Raw genomic sequence first — 21,969 nt, forward strand, 5'->3', positions numbered from 1 at the left:
GAAATACGAATCAATGATAAACTCCATTTTATCGAAGAACCTGTTGAAATCATGGACCGTGAGGTCAAACAATTAAAACAAAGCAAAATACCGATAGTTAGAGTTCGTTGGAACGCAAGACGAGGACCCGAGTTTACTTGGGAACGTGAAGATCAAATGAAGCAAAAGTATCCACATTTGTTCACTGATATCGCTCATGAAACAGGTACTACTCAAAATTTCGGGACGAAATTTTCTTTAACGGGGAGGTACTGTGATGACCCGAAAAATTTCGACTAATTTAAACCAATTCTCTATACGATTTATTATTTTGACACGTTAAACAAAGTCTGTTAGATTGAGTCTCAAAATTTTAGAACTGTTTCATATATACAATTACCTTTGACTACTCTCAACGATTCATGAACAATTATATGTATGTATATATATATATGTACAAGTAAAAACGACTTTCCTACAGTAAAACCCTAGTTGCTACAGTAAAAATTACTTTGCTACAGTAAAACACTATTTGCTACAGTAAAACACTATTTGCTACAGTGAAACCGTATTTTGCTACAGTAAACACTATTTGATGTCGACGAACTAGCAAACAAAAACGGAAAAGGCGGCCATGCGATCGCATGGCAAAAACACTGAAAACTCATGCGATCGCATGAGCTACAGTAAATCGAAAAGTAATATAAATACGCAGTTTGTTCGACGAAATTTTTTCACATTTATCTCTCAATATTTAAATTTATATTATAATTTTAATTTTAAATTTAAGTTTAATAATAATAAGGTATATACGAGGGTGTTTTTAATTCGGGTTTCAAACCGCTTTAAGCTAAGGAAATATTGGGTATTATTCGGGGTATTGTTCTTGAATCCAAGGCCAACCATACAGTCGTCTACCATCATTACGTCTACGCAATTTGCTTACAATATTGAATCGCAATATTGAACTGTGAGTTATAGTCTCCCTTTTTAAATACTTTAAATATTTTTGGGCTGAGAATACATGCAATTTATTTTAAACGCGATAAGACACAAGTACATACTAAATTCTACACTGAGTTAAACCGGAAATCCCTTAGCTTTGGTAACTAGTAGCTGCCAGTACATAGGATATGGACTGGTGGGCGCGAATAATTGTATATGGATCCATAGGGCTTGACATCCCCGTCCGAGCTAGAGCGCTAGCCTTTTAACGGACGTATGTTATTTGAGTTTAAGACACGTTGGTTTGCGTGTATTAAAACGAATGGGGTAATTATCACTATAGCGTTAAGTTTAGTTACCAGGGTGCTCTGTTACGTAGAATCTATTGATAAACTTTTGATGAAATCTTGTGGTCTATCTTTATACATGTTTATGACTCGAGCAATTAAACCTATAACTCACCAACATTCGTGTTGACTTTTTAGCATGTTTTATTCTCAGGTCCTTAGAATGCTTCCGCTGTGATGTGCTTGTTGCCTGCATGGAGTCTCTCATGCTTTGTACAAAGTTTATTGCATTCAAAATAAAACTGCGTTGTGTAATAAATAATTGGACTGTGATGTCAACCTGTAAATTAAAGACTTATGTATTTCGGGGTTTTGCTTATACCTAAGCACTCGCCCACATGTTTATAACTTTCTATGTTTAGAAAGTCACTTATTTTAATGAATGCAATATTTTATCAAAACGTATCATATAGAGGTCAAAACCTCACTGTGGAATCAATGATTAACGTGCCGCGTCAATAGCGATTTTGACGGGTCGTTACAATATGAGAGGAACTCGAGAATCTTCTTCCATGTCTAGAATAACAAAATCTACTGGAAATACTAAAGTACCAACTTTAACTAGCATGTTCTCCATTATCCCTCTAGGATTATTTACTGATCGATCTGCTAATTGTATGCTTATTCGTGTTGGTTTCAATTCTCCGAGGTCTAGTTTAGCGTATAGTGAATATGACATTAAATTTATACTAGCACCTATGTCTGCCAATGCTTCTATTGAACTAAGACTACCCAGAAAACATGGAATTGTGAAACTTCCTGGATCTGAGAGTTTTTCTGGTATCTTATTCAATAGCACTGCAGAACAATTAGCATTCATAGTAACAGCCGAGAGTTCTTCCATTTTCTTTCTATTTGTGATTAGATCTTTCAAGAATTTAGCATATCTTGGCATTCCTGAAATCACATCAATGAAAGGAAGATTAACATTTATCTGTTTAAACATATCCAAGAATTTGGATTGCTCGGCTTCAAGTCTTTCTTTTCTCATTTTACTCGGGTAAGGAAGTGGTGGTTGGTATGGTTTAACATAAGGTTTAGCCTTAACTGTGTTATCTTCATTAACCTTTTCAACTATCGGTTCTGCTTCCTTCTCTTGTTCAGGTCGTGGTACCTGTGGAGTAGGAATAGAATCATCAGAAATTTTAGGTATCTCAGGTGGTTTAAGTGTAATACCACTTCTTGTGGTAATGGCTTTAGCTGTTTCATTCCGGGGGTTAGCATTTGTACCGCTAGGTAGACTCCCTGGTTTTCTTTCACCTATCAACCTTGCTAGGTTACTCACTTCTAGTTCCAGATTTTGAATAGAAGCTTGTTGATTTCTAAATGCTTGAGCATTTTGTTCATTGGTTTGTTTCTGAGATGTGAAAAACTGCTTTTGAGATTCAACTAGCTTTGACATCATATCTTCTAAATTTGGCTTTTTATCATCGGTTTGTGGTGTTTTATTTTCAAAAATAGGTCTTTGCTGGTTGTAAGTATTATTAGATACTTGTTGATTGCTAGGACCTTGTTGGTTGTTGTATGGAACATTTTGGTTATAATTCTGATTTTGATTCTAGATTGGTCTTGGCGGTTGATAATTATTTCCAGGCCTTTGGTTTATGTATGAAACATTCTCTCTTTGTTCCATTGTTTGTTCAATACTGAGATAATCTTTTGTCAAATGTGGTCCTCCACACTGCTCACAACTAATTCGTATAACGTGAATATCTTTAGTCATCTTTTCCATTCGTCTTTCGACAGCATCTATCTTTGCGGAAATGGAATCAAAGTCATGACTAGAATCGGCTCTAGCCGCTTTAGATAATCTAACGATATCTTTTTCTTGATGTCACTCATGTGATTGGGAAGCAGTGTTATCAATAATTTTGTAAGCTTCAGTTGCGATTTTCTTCATAATGGAACCACCAGCTGCTATGTCAATGTCTTCGCGTGTAGTAATGTCGCATCCTTGGTAGAATATTTTTACTATTTGATAAGTGTCTAAACCATGTTGCGGACATCCTCTTAACAATTTCCAAATCTTGTCCAAGCCTCATATAGAGTTTCATTTGGCTTTTGTGTGAACGTAACAATTTCTCCTTGAAGTCTCACGGCTTTAGATGCCGGAAAGAATTGTTTAAGAAAATTTTCAACTAAGACATCCCATGTATCAATCGCCCCTTCAGGTAACGATTCTAACCAATCTTTGGCTTCTCCCATTGAAGTCCAGGGAAATAACATGAGATAGATCTGTTCATCCTCCACTTCTCTGATTTTGAATAGAGTACAGATCCTATTAAAGGTACAAAGATGTTCGTTTGGATCTTCCTTCGGTGCACCACTAAATTGGCATTGATTAGTTACCATGTGTAGGATTTATCCTTTGATTTCATAATCTGGCGCATTAATGTCTGGTTGAGTAATTGCGTGACCTTGGCCAGTGCGTTTAGCCCTCATTCGGTCTTCCATACTTAGAGGTTCCAGATTTTCCATGATTGAAATTGTTGAATCTGAATCACTAGAGGATTCTGACTTAATGGTTTCTTCCTCGACAATCTCTGGATGAGTGATTTGTGGTTCAGGAGAAATGATTAGTGGTTCAGGATCTCTGAATTGTCCCTGAATATCCTCCGGATTCTCAATTGTGAGGTCGGGTTCAAAAAATGGATTATCAAAAATTTGAATTGGAGTACTTGGTCGACTAGATGACGATTCTAAAGAAAAACCAACGGCGATAATATTGGCTAGATGTCTTGATCGAGTTACAGGTGGTGAACGTATGAAAGGTGGTGAACGTTTTGCTCGGTGCATTCACTGAATATCCTATTAGTTATAAAAGATAAAAGTTATATAAGTTATCAAATTAATAGACTTTTCTGATTTTACCCACATTTCGAATAGCCAATAGATGCAGTAGGTAGCTAGGACCCTTTAAATCAGAAGCCCACAACTCGCCACTAACAAATCCAACTATTACTACGAATCAGAAAATTTAGGATGTCTATCAATTTAACCGCTTAAAATAATTTTTCGTTTTGAAATTTTATAGAAGAAATAGAAAATTCTATGTCCTAAAAACTAGAGCGTCGAGAAATAAGAAAGAAAAAGAGCGCGTCGAAAAATGTCGAAAAATAAAAGGTCGAAAAATTAAGCGTCGAAAAATAATAAAAGTTGGAAAACAATAAAAAGAAAGAAAAACGTCGAAACTTAAATGTCTAAAAACTAAAAATTAAAAGTTGCGTCTAAAAGTATTAAAGCTTAAAAGGAATTCTATATCCAAAATGGCAATAACTTAAAAAGTACTAAAATCTTAAAACGGCGTCGCAAAATTCTAAAGCACCTAAATCTTAGTCTAAAGAAAAAGCACTTAAGGGATTTTACGGCAGACCTAAAAATCTAGAAATATAAAAAATTTTACGGAAAAATACTAATCTTTAAACTAGTTACGAACGAAAAATATACAAATTATGAATTAAACTAATAAAAATAAAATAAATAAAAAATAAAAAAATTACTTATTTTTATAAAAATATTATTTTTTAAAAAATATATTAGTTTATGAATTAATAAAACTAATTAAAACCTAAAAGTAATAAAAACTAAACTAATTAATATTAAAACAAAACCCTAATCTAAATTAATTAATAATAATAATTAATAAAATCAAACCCTAATTCGTACGTCTGATGATCAGGTCCTGTCAAGTCACCACATGCGACCGCATGAGGTATTAGTTGTCTGGCCTTGCGGTCGCATGGATCCGAAAACCAGGCCAGATTGTTTGGGCTTTGATAGGCTTCGGCCCGATTATTATTTTTTTTTTCTATTTTATCTTTATATAAAATATTTATATAAATAAAAAGTTATATTTTAAAAATTACCTATTATTTTTTGTAACTAAAAAAATACAAACTTTTTAAAACGTAAAAATATAGTAATATATATATATATATATATATATATTTCTTTTCTTTGTTTATGTTTTTATATTTAAAACTTACTATATTTTTACAAAAATAGATTAAAAATAAATATATATTTTTTTTATATATAGAGTTTCGCTTTCGGCGTTGTTGAAGTTCCCCGGCAGCGGCGCCAAAAATACTTGATGTTATGCGAGGTTTATACGAAATAGTTATATTTTTACTACGAAATATTATTAAATACGATACAATTTTACACAAGTTATTTATTTATTTATAGAGTGGATATACCTAAACCTTGCTATAACACTATAGGCAGTGTACCTAATTGTACAGTAGTATAGTTTTTAATAAGTCCGGTTCGTTCCGCAGGGAGCTTGCCAAGTTTAACGCTATATTTTTAAACTATATTTGTATATATATATATATATATATATATATATATATATATATATATATATATATATATATATATATATATATATATATATATATATATATATAAGTAGTATTATTATTATAAAAGGGGGTTTTTACCGTTTAATGACCGGTTTGTCGATTTTATGTCTTAAGTCGCAATTAAAACCTAATGTAAAATATTAAAAATACAAATGACTTAATTTAAAGCGTAAAGTAAATGACGATAATTAAAATGCGATAATTAAAAGTACGATAATTAAAAGTGCAATAAATAAAATGACAGTAAATAAAAGTGCGATGAGATATAAAATAAAGGAATTATGCTTATTTAAACTTCCGTAATCATGATGTTCGACGTGTTGATTTTAATTTATTATCATGGATTAATTGTCCTTTGTCCTGGATTATTTGATATGTCCATACGGTTTTGTCCATAATAGTCCATCAGTCATAATTATAAAGTGCGAGAGTCTTCGTCAAATTATCCTTGTACCTGAAGTCAAATATTCCAACTAATTGGGGATTCGAACTGTAACAAGGTCTTAATACTTTGTTTAATGAATACACCAGGTTATCGACTGCGTGTAATCTAAAGTTTTACTACTTTGTTAACAATTACACCAATTACCCTTGAATGTAATCCACCCTTGTCTTAATGAGTCCATTAACTATTAATCCATCCCCGTGTCCGGTAAAATGAACGATAATTCGTATTTATAGATATCCCGCCCACCGTACCTGATTAAGCGTATGTGGTTATATATAGATACGTCAAATTGTAACCTTTATATTAAATTAACGAGGTATCTTTTGGTTAATATAAAGCCCATTAATAGCCCATAGTCTAATTTCCACAAGTGTCATTCTTTTGTCCAAACCCCAATTATGGTACAAAGCCTAATTACCCCGTCTTTAATATTTAGCCCAACATCACGATTACTTCGGCTTAAATAAGCATAATAATAACTTAGCTACGAGACATTAATTTAAAAAGGTTGAACATAACTTACAATGAGTATTAATCGCGTAGTGTTACACGGACAGAGTTTCGACTTACAAACTTACAACATTCGCCACTATAACCTTATTATTATTAACTTAAAATTAAAATTAAAATTAAAATATATATATAAATATATATTGAGAGTGAGAGAGATTGAATATTGTGTATTAAATTCGGCCAGAACTCGCGAAATTTATAGGACCTGAGCTGCTACAGTATGCCATGCGACCGCATGGTTTTTGTGTGTCCAGGCCATGCGATCGCATGGCCAGCTGGATCAGACCACATCCTCTTGTTTGCTAGTTTGCCAACGGTTTTTAATATATAATATATATATATATATATATATATATATATATATATATATATATATATATATATATATATATATAATTTTAAGAATTATTTATTTATATATTATATTATATTCATGTGCATAGTTGACTTGTCATTTTAGCTTCGTTGCGTCGCGCGTTGATAGTTGGTTCATGTCCCGGTTCCGGATTTTCGAACGTCCTTTCGTACTATTTAATATCTTGTACTTTGCGTTTTGCGGCTCGTACTCTTGTAACTTTTAGACGTTTCTCATCAATAAATTGAACCACTTTGATTGCACTTTGTACTTTTTAGCTTTTTGGTCGTTTGCGTCTTCAAATCATCGATACTGTCTTTTGTCTTCACCTTTTATTATTTAAACGAATATCACTTGTAAATAGAACAATTGCAAGTAAAAGCTTGTCTTTCTTGAGGGATAATGCTATGAAATATATGTTCGTTTTTAGCATTATCAGTATCTGATTTGAAAATCCTAATAATGTGTATGTATTTATATAATACTCTGCATATCGATTTTTTATATATTTTTGTGTTTATATCCGATGTTATATATATCTTTTATATCTATATATTTATTTTTTATAGATTATAAATTAATTTTATTAATTATGATAATAATACTCTTAATAAATAATAGTAATGCAAATATAATAATAATAATATTATAATAATGATGATTATTACTAAAAAAAGTGTATAACAATAATATAACAATAATACTAATTATAATAATACTAATATTATTGATAATAACAATAATAATAATAATAATAATATATCAAATACTGACTTTAATATTGATAGTAAAAATATTAATAATGTTAATGGTACTAATAATATTATCAGTTATAATAATATTAATTTCATTGATAATAGTAATATTAACAATAATAATATAACGACTTATACTTATCAAATTTATATGTTTATATACTAACATTAATGTTACAAATATTAATCTTAATATTAATAATAATATTAATGAAGGTAATGACAAGAATATAACTTTAATATTTTAACTTGTACTTAAATTTTATTATTAGTATTATATAGTAATATAGTAAATATTTAATGTTTATACATTTAATATATTTTACAATATAATATACTACTTATATTGAGTAGTAACTTCATATATATATATATATATATATATATATATATATATATATATATATATATATATATATATATATATATATATATATATATACATCACAAATGTACAAATAATAAGTATTAATAGGTATCACATATATGCCTATAAATTCATAATAATATCATGTATATATTTATATATAATTACTTATTTGTTTATTATTTTATATGTTTAATTCCAATTGATTTATTTTATTAACTCAAAGTATCATATATACATTTATATATATATATATATATATATATATATATATATATATATATATATATATATATATATATATATATATATATATATATATATATATATATATATATATATATTTACATTTTTATTTACACATAACTGTTCGTGAATCGTCGGGAATAGTCAATGGTTAATTGAATCCATGAAAACAGTTCAAGAATTTTGTGACTCAACAATACAGACTTTGCTTATCTTGTCGAAATCATTTAAAGATAAAGTTTAAATTTGGTCGGAAATTTTTGGGTTGTCACAGTACCTACCCGTTAAAGAAATTTCGTCCCGGAATTTGATTGGGATGGTCATGGCTGATAATAAAGTTTGTTTTCATGACGTATACAAGCTGAAAATTGGAGTTTTATCGTCACTGAGTAATATAAATAAAACAACTCAATTATGTGAAGCGTATGAGTGATGCTTATCACAAAAGAGTGAAATGAGTAATTGTAGATTCATCATATCTTTTGACGTAGTAACGGTTGAATTCCGGAATTCAATGGTTTTAAAAGAAAATCTTGGAAATCTATAAGATCTGATTCTTCGGGATTTAAGGGAATTAGGATCTCTTTAATTAGATACGGTGATCTGCCTCAACTACTTTGTCTGATATTTTCATTATAAATTAAACTTTTTCCGTTCCATTATTTTCACCATTCCTATACTTCCTTTCTTAGTTCATACATCCAAAAGATTGTGAAAATGCTTAATCCCGTTCTAATCCTTGATATTTTCCTAATTATCATTTCTGTCATCCTTCTTTTCAATCTTCCATCAGAAAAATCTGTTTACTTTTACTATTACCTTGGGGTGATACTATTTTTAATTATATCGTGTCCTTATATTGCTATTCGTATTAATATCCACGGTTTGTAATCTCTGTGTTGTCATTGGGCTTTATATTTTCTCTTATATTTTGGAGCTCTTTTGCCTTTTTATTCTCTTCTCGACCTCTAGTAAAGCGAGTAATGGTCCAGAATTCGTAAGTATGGAGTTTTGAATGAACGTAATGTTCTAAACAAGAAAGGACGTAATAGCACGATTTGATTTGTCAAATTACCAAAATCACTGAGAACAGAACTATCAAGAATATACTTTCTTGATATGTTCAGATGTTAAGCAGAATGAAAGAGTTATGTAACATGGCACATGATGACGTTATGATCTATGAATCATCACGTTCCATTATAAACTCAGCATGACTTACTGTAATATAATCACGTTGATCAAGTGTCATTATATTATACTAATTCATGCATCAATTTCTTTACATTTCTCCAGAATTCATTCATAAATTAAACTTAGATTTTACAGAAGTTTCCAATATAATGAAACACAGGAAGCACGAAGAGGTATATAATTTCGGACGAGAATATTTATGAAAATATCCTCAGAAATATCGAAGATATTTATGATGATATTTTGGAATTTCCAAGTTCGAAGGTTGATGAAGAAAATTTTTTCGCAAGATTTTAACATGACTTAGGAGCAAGATATTCTCTAAAGATTTCAACGAATCCTGAATTACATGGATTCTTTGAATATAGGGTGTGGTCCTTGTATTTGTCCTTGGTCTCCTTAGTGGTTAGCTCAATCCGTTTTCCAGTTCCAACTTTTCTGAACTTTTCCAACATAATATTCTTTATCATCAAACTTCCAATGATTAAGGTCGTTTTCGGTTGTCTACGATTTCTGCTGCTTCATTCAGCTTTTTCAACATTCAGAGTATTGATTTGTAGACTGAGTGCTTTTCAGAATTTCAGAATGAAAGATCATAATTCTTAAGAGATAAATGTTATACATATAATTGTTGATGTAGATATGCTGTGAGTTTTCAAAGTACCGATTGCTGATTCCTGGTAATTGGTATGGCAGTTCTCGTTACAAGATGAGGATGAGTATATGATATGGTTTCAATGAATAACTATAATGGTTTTTTGAAGAGACTTAAGCTAGTTAGTAATGAAGTTACTGGTAAGTTTACTGCTAATATGATGGGATGTAAACGGTTCCTCGGTAACGATGACGAAGGGAAATTCATACATCAAGGTTATAATTAGGCTAATTCAAATAAAAATCGAAGTTGATTTGCTGGAGCTGTGATAAAATTGGCTACTTTGGACAGGGATTGTGAAGTTATTTTCAGTAATAACAACGTCAAAGAAGCTAACACAGATACATGTTATACGTTTACTCAGGTTCTGAATGTTTTCAGGTGCATAACTATATGCATAAATCTTTCCTTCCGTAGATGAAGTGCGGTTGGTTCATCCTCTCGATTGAGATGTTTTCAGGAATCATGAAAGGTTTGAACGCAGATTATAATCGTCAAGATACAAATGAGGTTTAAGATGAAATCAAGTGGCAAACTTGAAGAATTGTTTAGTTTCATATGTTATAATCAATATTTTAATTCATTTTATTTGACCAATGTTGGTAGTCCTCAGTTGATAGTCCACAGTTAACAGTTCAATAATTCATATATAGTTTAATATATTATATTCGAATTAATTAATACGTGTCATGACCCGTGTACATGTCTCGGACTCGATCACAACTCAAAGTATATATATTATTATAGAATCAACCTCAACCCTGTATAGCTAACTCGATCATTACTGCATATAGAGTGTCTATGATTATTCCAAATAATATATATAGATGCGTCGATATGATATGTCAAAACCTTGTATACGTGTCCCGATATTTAAAGTGCGTAAAATAAATAACAGAAATTAAATGACGATAAATAAAATTGCGAGAATTAAATTGCGATAAAATAAATTGCGATAAATAAAATGTAATCAGTTAGCTAGGAACAGTTAGCTGGAAACAGTTAGCGTGGATTCTTAACAAAATTTCTCATAGTTAATTTGTTTGTTTCTAACAAATTTTATTCTGTCCAATGTTTTCTTCATTATGCCACTTGTTGGATTCTGATAAGTCAAAATCCAAATATGAAATTGAAGGAAAATGGTTATGTTGTGGTGAACGGATTCGTATATCTGTGGATGTAAATAGGATAGTAAATGACTATTGAATCAGATTTGAAGAATGTACAGTGTAACTTATTAATGTGAAATCTAAATATTCCTCGGGTATTACCGACCCGTTAAAATATTTTCATCATTAACAGTTTGTACAATAAAAATTTTAATTGCAATCTTTATGAAAACATATATACATATATATTTTCTTCAGACGTAATCACGGATTTAATGAGTCAATGTGATATTAAACTTATCAGATTTACAGCTAGAACTAGAGTACATAACCTCTAAAACATTAGAGATTACATAATCACCATGAAGGATGAAGATAGTTTATGTAGAACGATTCGTAGAACGATGATTATGCTTGAGGTATAGATTGCGAAGTTGAGATGTGTGATGATGTTGTTGTTGTTGGTATTGGTTATGCTGCTGGTGCTGCTGATGGTGGTGATGATGTTGGTGTAGTAAGTATGGCTTGTAAATCACACACCATTCTTGTCAGGGTTTCTATCCTACCCTCTATCATTTCTATCCATCCACTCATCTGATTCGATAGATCTTGATTATCAATTCGAAGTTCCCTAACTTCTTCTAATATTCCCCTTCGATTGGTATTCGGAAGTAGAGGTTGAATATTTTCTGAGATTGCAGTAATGCGACCTTCGAGGTGGAAAACTTTAGCAAGAAGGGTGAATACAGTGTTGCGCATAGGTTCACCGGTGAGTACATCATTTTCTCCGATGTTAGGAAGTAAGTTTGGTTCGCGGTAGGGCTTGCCTTCTTCATTTCTCCATCGAGTGAGTAAGTCTCGGACCCACCCCCATCTCCTCCAAAAAGAAAAATAGCTAAACGGTGGAGACACTTCGGGTTCATTGACTTCGGAGTCTACTTCAATACGCATCTCGAAATTGCTTCCGAAACTAATGGAATCTAAGCTAGGTGTAGGATCCATTTCTTATGATCAGTTAGAGGATTTTCGATATGAAATGATTTTTCGGTTATCGGGTAATATTCTAATTATATAGAATATCTAATATAGTACAGAAGATCTCGTAGATTACGGAGGAAATTAAGGAAACATGTCAGATAAAATCTACAGTAACAGATACGCTAAGATATGGATTTGTCTATACACTATTCATGCAATCAATGCAGTAAGATGTGTTTAGACTAGGAATGATAAGCAGGTAATTTCCTAAGGATGATAAGTAGATGATTTTCGACATGAAATGATAAGCAAAACTTTTGACATGCAGACACGGTCGAAATCCAGACTCACTAATGCATCTAAACAACTATCAGTTAGATACACTAATGTAAGACCTGGTTCGCTAAGACCACCGCTCTGATACCACATGAGACGACCCGTCCTAATCCATAGGAATGAATACAATAACATATGATTACAACGCGAGGTAATTCACCTCTATATGATACATTTTACAAACATTGCATTCGTTTTTAAAAGACAAACTTTCTTTACATCGAAAGTTGACATCATGCATACCATTTCATAACACATCCAACTATAATTGACTTAGTAATAATCTTGATGAACTCAACGACTCGAATGCAACGTCTTTTGAAATATATCATGAATAACTCCAAGTAATATCTCTGATGTGCATAGAGGTGTATACGAAATAGTTATATATTTACTATGAAATACTATTAAATACGATACAATTTTACACAAGTTATTTATTTATTTATAGAGTGGATATACCTAAATCTTGCTACAACACTTATAGGCAGTGTACCTAATCATACACTAGTGTAGTTTTTAGTAAGTCCGGTTCGTCCACAGGGAACTAGCCAAGTTTAACGCTATATTTTTAAAACAATATTTGTATATATATATATATGTATATATATATACATATATATATAAAAGGGGGTTTTTACCGTTCAATGACCGGTTTGTCGATTTTAAAACTTTAGTCGCAGTTAAAACCTAATGTAAAATATTAAAAATAAATATAACTTAATTTAAAGCGTAAAGTAAATGACAATAATTAAAGTGTGATAAATTAAAGTGCAATAAATTAAAATGCGATAAATAAAATGACGGTAAATAAAATTACGATAATTAAAAAGTACGATAATTAAAAGTGCGATAAATAAAATGACAGTAAATAAAAGTGCGATAAAATATGAAATAAAGAAATTATGCTTATTTAAACTTCCGTAATCATGATGTTTGACGTGTTGATTTTAGTTTATTACCATGAATTAATTGTCCTTTGTCCTGGATTATTCGATATGTCCATCTGGTTTTTGTCCATAACAGTCCATCCGTCATAAATAATAAGTGCGAGTGTCCTCGTCAAATTATCCTTATATCCGAAGTCAAATATTCCATCTAATTGGGGATTCGAACTGTAACAAGGTCTTAATACTTTGTTTAATGAATACATCAGGTTATCGACTGCGTATAATTCAAGATTTTACTACTTTGTTAACAATTACACCAATTACCCTTGAATGTAATCCACCCCTATTTCAACGAGTCCATTGACTATTATTCCATCCCCGTGTACGGTAAAATGAACAATTATTGGTATTTATAGATATCCCGCCCACCGTATCCGATTAAGCGTTTGTGGTTATTTATAGATACGTCAAATTATAAGTCTATATATTAAATTAACGAGGTATCATTTAGTTAATATAAAGCCCATTAATAGCCCATAGTCTAATTTCCACAAGTGTCGTTCTTTTATCCAAACCCCAATTATGGTACAAAGCCCAATTACCCCGTCTTTAATATTTTAGCCCAACATCATGATTACTTCGATTTAAATAAGCATAATAATAACTTAGCTACGAGACATTAATTTAAAAAGGTTGAACATAACTTACAATGATTAATAATAGCGTAGCGTTACACGGACAGAATTTCGACTTACACACTTACAACATTTGCTAACATACCCTTATTATTATTAATCTTAAACTAAAATTAAAATTATAAATTATAAATTATATATATATATATATATATATATATATATATATATATATATATATATATATATATATATATATATATATATATCGTGAGAGATAGAGAGGATAGAAAAAGATGTGTTATTTTCGGCCAAAACACGCGAACTTTATAGGACCTGAACTGATACAGTGCACCATGCGATCGCATGGTTTTTGGTCTTCCTGGCCATGCGATCGCATGGCCTTCTTTTACAGCTCACATACTTTTGTTTTTTATTTGCTGACGGTTTAAATAAATAAATATAATATATATAATTTTAAGAATTATTTATATATTATATTATATTTATGTGCATAGTTGACTTGTAATTTTTAGTCTGTTGCGTCGCGCGTTGAGAGTTGACTCTGGTCCCGGTTTCGGATTTTCGAACGTCCTTTCGTACTATTTAATATCTTGTACTTTGCGTTTTGCGGCTCGTACTCTTGTAACTTTTAGACGTTTCTCATCAATAATTTGAACCACTTTGATTTTACATTGTACTTTTGAGCTTTTTGGTCGTTTGCGTCTTCAATTCGACGAATCTGTCTTTTGTCTTCACCTTTTATTATTTAAACGAATATCACTTGTAAATAGAACAATTGCAACTAAAAGCTTGTCTTTCTTGAGGGATAATGCTATGACATATATGTTCGTTTTTAGCATTATCAAATATTCCCACACTTGAGCGTTGCTTGTCCTCAAGCAATATAGTCTTAAAATAAAAATACTAGAATCACTTCTTTATTCTTCACACTTTGTACATCAGTGATTTCGATTTGGCGGTGTGAACAATGATAGTAACGTTGTGGTTTATAGTCCCACATGACTATAAAAATTTAGATCCTTTAGGAAATTGGATCTTTATGAAAACATTTGATCTTCTGAAAATTTAATCTAGCTTTTACCCTAGATAAGTTTTCCGGAATAACCCTTCACCGGTGTTTGCAAATTGTTTTTGTGGGTTTGATGGGTTTCAGATTTGAAAATTTTAGCTCAAAACTTGCGGTTTTGTGTCATCCACTTGCTAACCTTGTATTGGGAAAGCAACACGTCTAGTATACTTACTCCGTATATTACCTTTCGGTAAACTACCGTCCGATTGTAAAGGAAAGCTTTGAACAAGCAACTGTTAAGGCAATGTCCCGTAACATGCTTTTGATTATGGTCTATATCGTGTCGGATGCAATTACTATCCTTTGTAGGAGCAATAGTAAAGATCACGCTATAATTTTTCGGTCTAGCACAAGGTCTGGTCTTCGACCATGCTATGCAACCACCGTTCTTATGGTTGACACCCGATTTGGTTCAGGTGACCTAATGAATTCCAGGTGAATTCCTAGGATTTTACGTTCAATGGTAATGAACGCATTGAAAATAGGGTTTCAGAAAACAAATCGGTTTGTAATTTTGTTCAAAATATTTTCTCGTTCAAGCTCGAGTTTAGATATCATTGAATTCCATGAGTTTGAATTCTCAATCTTTAAGGTCAATCTCAAGGATTGAGTAATATCAGTCTTAAAAGCTGATTTTTGATCTTTAAGGAGATTATCCTTTCTGGGGATCTGATTCATTAGTCTTATAAGCTAATTTGCATGGTGCCCCCATTGTACGAGACAGATCCTATCATGGTTAGGATAAGTCTGACCACTTGGCGACCCTGTTTGATGCTGAGGTCCGTGGATTTCCAGCTGATTTTCGAGAAAACTTTTCAAGGTTTTTCGTAGACTCTACAACTGGTCTGGACGACAACTTCCTGACCTAAATCAAGAAGCGCATGTCTTTTTCGGAAGACTTTACTTCCTTTTAATGATGGAATTGATTCATCGTGTAGATCCATCTTTCTTTCAAATATATTACAATTTACCGGGTAAAACAGTTAATTTTGTCCAAAACAAAAGTATCTTCAATTATTTGTACAAAAATATGTGACATATGTTCTAAATAACTTGGTAAATTTTTCTCACACTTGGCTTTTATTTTCCTTTCTTTGCCTTTTTATTTTCCTCTATTCCATTTTAAATGAATTCTAACATTTTAGTTTGTTTCTCAATTTATGTCCTTTCCGAGGTAACAATAATTTCAGTGTTAACACCTAGTTTTATCGTTCATAAATATGTATAAACATGATTTTGAGTTCATTTAGTTGAAAATTTTGAAAAATTTTACTAGAATTGGGTAGTCAGTATATAAGACTAGGGCTGTTCTTTATTATCATAGAGCACTAGATTCTAATATAACTACTGCGTTACTAGTACTTTTAATGGTAACCAAGTGTTTAAGTTAAAAATTTTAAAAATCCGAAAGAATTTAACCCCTTCCCACACTTAAGATCTTGCAATGCCCTCATTTACAAGAAATCAGTAACAATTTAAATTATTGAGGGTTATTAGCGTAGAAAAATGATTAAATTTTACCAAAGTTTCCAAACATATTGGCGTTTGTTTGTTGAATGATAAATGGTGCACATCATTTGTTCATTCCGTCTTGTTGTTACATCACATTTGTTTTTCGTTTTGTCATCAAAATTAGTAGCTTTTGCCGAACTTAATGCCAGTCTTTGAAAGTTCGCTGTTTTACCCTGTTGTGTACAATTGACAATATACATACATACAAATAATAACATGTATGGTAATTTGAAATGGGACTTAACATCCACTTTCAAATCAAATATGAAATATTAGTACAACATAATAAAAATGTTAAAACTTACATAAAAGTATCACAATATTATATGTTTAAACATAAGTAAATAAAAATAATAAAAGATAAAAATCACCAACGGAAACTGTATCAATCTGGATAGGGGTTCCAGTTCATGTCGTCGGGCGGGTTCCATGGTTGGTTATAGGTGTACTGATAGGCATGGTAAGGGTCGTAGAGAGTAAATGGTGGTCGCATATCGGGCTGGTGTGGAGGATAGTAAGCAGGTCGGGTCGGTACGTAGTTATGTGGTACCTGAGGTGATAGCTGGCTCATGATCTGATGCTGATGATAGTGTCATCTATCATGCTGTCGTTGCCTAGAATGCTCGTACACATTCTCGGCGTGCCACTGCTCGAACTGACTAAATCTAGCCTCGTTTGTCATTTCTACCTCATCTATACGCTGATAAACGTCAGTAACAGCCTCCCTAATGACATCCCTAATGTCATCTGCTTCCTCCATTTCCTCATCTGAACCTCTCTCTACCTGTGGATGACGACCATCATATGGTACTGCCTGATTGCGTCTTCTCTTTAATACCTTTGCACCCTGATAGACCTTCAATCCTAAAGTATCAACCTGTTCCCTACACACCATCAGTGGACCCCCTTGATCCCTATCTACACCCAAATACTCTCCAATGAGAGTGACAAAAATACCTCCTCCTATTATTCCCCCGTCCTGTATTCCTTCCACCATTTTGGACAGATAGAAACCAACACAGTAGGGGATATTAACAAAGCTTCTAGTCTTTCGAATACACTTAAGGTAAAATAAATCGTGTAAGGTCATCTTCTCCTTGTTTTTACCTCTTTGTGTAATCGAATTAGCTAAAAATCTATGTATAATATGAAGCTCTGCTTTATTAATATCTAAATAGGAGTATCTTCCTCCTAGCGTAAAAACATTATAATTTGACATACGCATCCAGACGGCGTCCGCGTCAAAATTCCTATCTACCCTTTCACCATGATAAATCAAATTTGTACAATCAGGTAGTAGTAATTCACCAGGAGTGTAAATCTGTAAAGCCCTGGCCATGTCCAGCATGGACATCCTACGGCCAAGTAAAAATCTAAGAAAATTTCTATCATCTAACCTAACTGTATTCGTATTTAACGCTATAGTACTCATAAGCTTATTACACCATTCTTTATATACAGGCCTACGAATGGTGAATAAACGTTCCCAATCGAGAAAAGAAGAGTTCCCATACCTTTGGATCAGATGCTGCCTTACTGAGTTAACTAGTTGGACCCTTTCCAAAGGCTCCCAATCAATTACCCTCGGTACTTCTACATTTTTCGTTACCAGTTTAAATTTATTACTTTGGTACGTCGGGTAATCTCTCCAGCTTCGATCAAATCTCAAATTAGGATGCAACTGTTCTTCATGAATCGTTGGGTGTTCTATTATTGGATGAATCAGAAATTGTACGTAGGCATTAACATATTCTTGCTGCGGATCATAATATGGTATGTGTTGATCATTATGATATTGTTGTTCATGTTGTCATTCCTGTTCAGGTTCTGGTTCATATTGCATTTCTGGTTCAGGTTCCGGAGCAGGTTGTCTAAATGATGATGATGATGCACCATCAGTATCAGTATATCTCTGCAAAACACATTAAACACAAAATTTGTGCATCCAAATATGCATTAGTGTTAGCAAAATAACAACTTGAAACAATTACAATAACATGTTCAATCAAAATTAAACTTCTACACATTTTCACAATTTTAACAATTCTACACTTTTTCAAATAAGCATATATGAAAATGTTTACAAAGTTCATAAGCATTCAACTCAAATAACATGTTAAAATAACCATTACTAGCAATTAAACAAGTTTCAAATGGCATTTACATCAAATTAATCAAGTTCATGAATTTTAGACTTGAAAAGTCCACTTTAATTCTCAAAAATCATGTTTAGGATCAAAGTTTGGATCATTTAGCTACCTAAACATGTTACACTACTTAATTTAGCAATAATTCATGACAAAAATCGGCCATAACCTGTTTATATCAAAAAGCCCCAAATTGCTCAAGAACACAAACCCTAGATTTCTAAAAATTTTGAAGTTTTTGGCTTCAAATCATGACAAATAGCATCAATCTAAGTTATACATGCATAATATACTAACAATTTAACTCTAATTACACTAGAAATTAACAAAATTAAATTAGGTAAAAATTTGCTCAAGAACACTAAAATTCGAATTTAAAGAGTTTTAGGGATGTAATTGTTACCTTTCTTGAAAACTTCTTAACAAATTCATGATTAAAGCGGATTATAGCAAGAGATTTGGTTGATTTTGATGAAAAAATGAAGATTTTAGAAGTGTTTTTAAGAGTATTTGCGTATATGTGTGTGTTATTTTATGAAGAGTAGAACACTCGACTGACTTTATGATCTGCCCAGTTTTTTGGCCTCATGCGACCGCATGAGGTTTAAGAGAAAACCCCTTGCGATCGCATGGGGTCTGATTTTTTTTTTCTTAAATAAACCTTATACTTATAAAACAAAAATTAAGTAAATTTAAAATTTTGTTTTCCTTGTTATTTAGGACGAGGTCGTTTCGGATCGATGTCCTAGTCCTTTCCTCGACAAAATTTTAAAATTTGTCACTTTTTAAGCGTTGTTTTAAAAGTAAAGATTTTCGGGTTTTTTAATGTTTTTGGCATACTTTAATTCAATAAGATTAAAAATAATGATAATAAAATTTCTCGTCCCTTCCTTGGGTAAAGCAATTTCGGTTCAACGACCTAGTTTTCAACTCACGACGAATTTTAGAAATCATATTTTTAACTTAATAAAATAAAGTAAATTTTTGTTTTTAAATTCACACCAAACTTAAATTTAAAATGCATAAAATTAAAATTTTATATAAATATCATTAATATTTACAAAATATTAATTTAAAAGATTAAATATATTGATTTTAAAAAGATTTACAATAATAATTTAATATTTATATATTAATTTTAAAAACAAGGTAAAAATCAAATTAAAAATCTTTTTGGTCTTTTATCCCACTTTAATCAATCAAATATTATCAAAAGTATACGTCCCTCTTTTCGGTAAAGTAATTTCGGTTCCATAACCTAGTTTTACTCATGACGAATTTTTGAAATATTTTGGATTGATTAATTAAAGATATTTATACCTTAAGAATAAACGGTAAATTTCGCAGTGATGTAATAAATTTTTGTATGATATCAATAATTTCGGTTACGCATACCTAATTTTATTGAATACCAATTTAATACTTTATAGCGAACGATTCAGCGTTTATTATCAAAAGGTTAAAAGCAATAAAATAAAAATAAAAACTGTACATACTTACCTGTGAGATAGAATTTTCAGAGACCTGCTTTAGCCGACTCATAGGAGAGTCGTGTGATTTGGTTCTCCATAGTTACTTAAGCGTAACCTCGATTCTTCAATATCTTTTCTTCTAAATATATGAACGGTCCTTCTCTGCATAGAGTAACAAATTCGGTATTTGAATATGTTTAATTGTTTGAACATTTACCTTCGTGTGATCATTTTCCGCATTTATGACATCTTTCAAGGTGTCGTGCTCTTCTTTTTGTTGCGGATTTTGATTTTCCTTTACCAAAATTTATGATGATCTTTTTTGAGTTCTTTCCTCACTTCGTCCATTTTGGCTCTTATGAAGGATACCACTTCACTCGGAAGTGTGTCATTATTACGTTTAGTAATCATAGCGTGTAGTAGTAGACCATGGTTCAAATCAAAAGAATTCTTCATCTCGTAAAACCTAAAAGAAATTAAAATTCAGAATGGAGGGAGAGAACTAGTTCTTTAGGGTCTGCTAGGGAAAGACCATTCGGATTCCATTCTCGAGAACTACACGAAAACAGAATATCTAACTCTAACAAAAACATATATTATCTTTAAAAGACTTGATTCTCCCCACACTTAGTTAGCTGTGGTGTCGAAATTGTGATTAACTTCGTTTTCAACTTCCATCGGACCATGTATGTAATGTTTAACTCTGTGACCATTAACTTTAAATTCAATCCCATTTGAATTTATTAATTCTATTGTTCCATATGGGAAAACTCTTTTGACTATGAATGGTCCAGACCATCTTGATTTCAATTTTCCAGGAAATAGCTTGAATCGTGAATTGAAAAGAAGAACTCTGTCTCCTTCTTTAAATTCTTTTGAACTTCTGATTCTTTTATCATGCCATTTCTTCGTTCTTTCCTTATAGATTAACGAATTTTCGTATGCATCATGTCTTAATTCTTCTAATTCGTTTAATTGACTTAACCGTAAACGTCCGGCTTCATGTAAATCAAGATTACATGTCTTCAAAGCCCAAAATGCTTTGTGTTCAATTTCTAATGGAAGATGACATGCTTTTCCGTAAACGAGTTTAAAAGGTGTGGTTCCAATTGGAGTTTTGTAGGCTGTTTTAAAAGCCCGGAGTGCATCCTCCAATTTCATGGACCATTCCTTCAGATATGATCCTACGGTTTTCTCTAGAATACGTTTTAATGCTCGGTTGGTATTTTCAACTTGTCCACTTGTTTGTGGATGATAAGCGGTTGAGATTTTATGAGTTACTCCATATCTTTTGAGAACTTTCTCAAGTTGATTATTACAAAAATGAGTACCCCGATCACTTATTAAAGCTTTCGGTGTTCCGAACCAAGAAAAAAGACGTTTTAAAAAGTTGACTACAATTCATGCATCGTTAGTTGGGAGAGCTTGTGCTTTCGCCCATTTAGATACATAATCAATGGCAACGAGAATGTAGAGATTATTATGAGATTTTGGAAATGGACCCATAAAGTCAATACCCCAAACGTCAAATACTTCACATACTTGAATGACATTTTGTGGCATTTCATCACGTTGACTTATTTTTCTGGGCCATTGACATGTATCACAGGATTTACAAAGAAGATG

The sequence above is a fragment of the Rutidosis leptorrhynchoides genome, chromosome 1 (genome assembly GCF_046630445.1).
Source record: "Rutidosis leptorrhynchoides isolate AG116_Rl617_1_P2 chromosome 1, CSIRO_AGI_Rlap_v1, whole genome shotgun sequence".
NCBI lineage: Eukaryota > Viridiplantae > Streptophyta > Magnoliopsida > Asterales > Asteraceae > Rutidosis > Rutidosis leptorrhynchoides.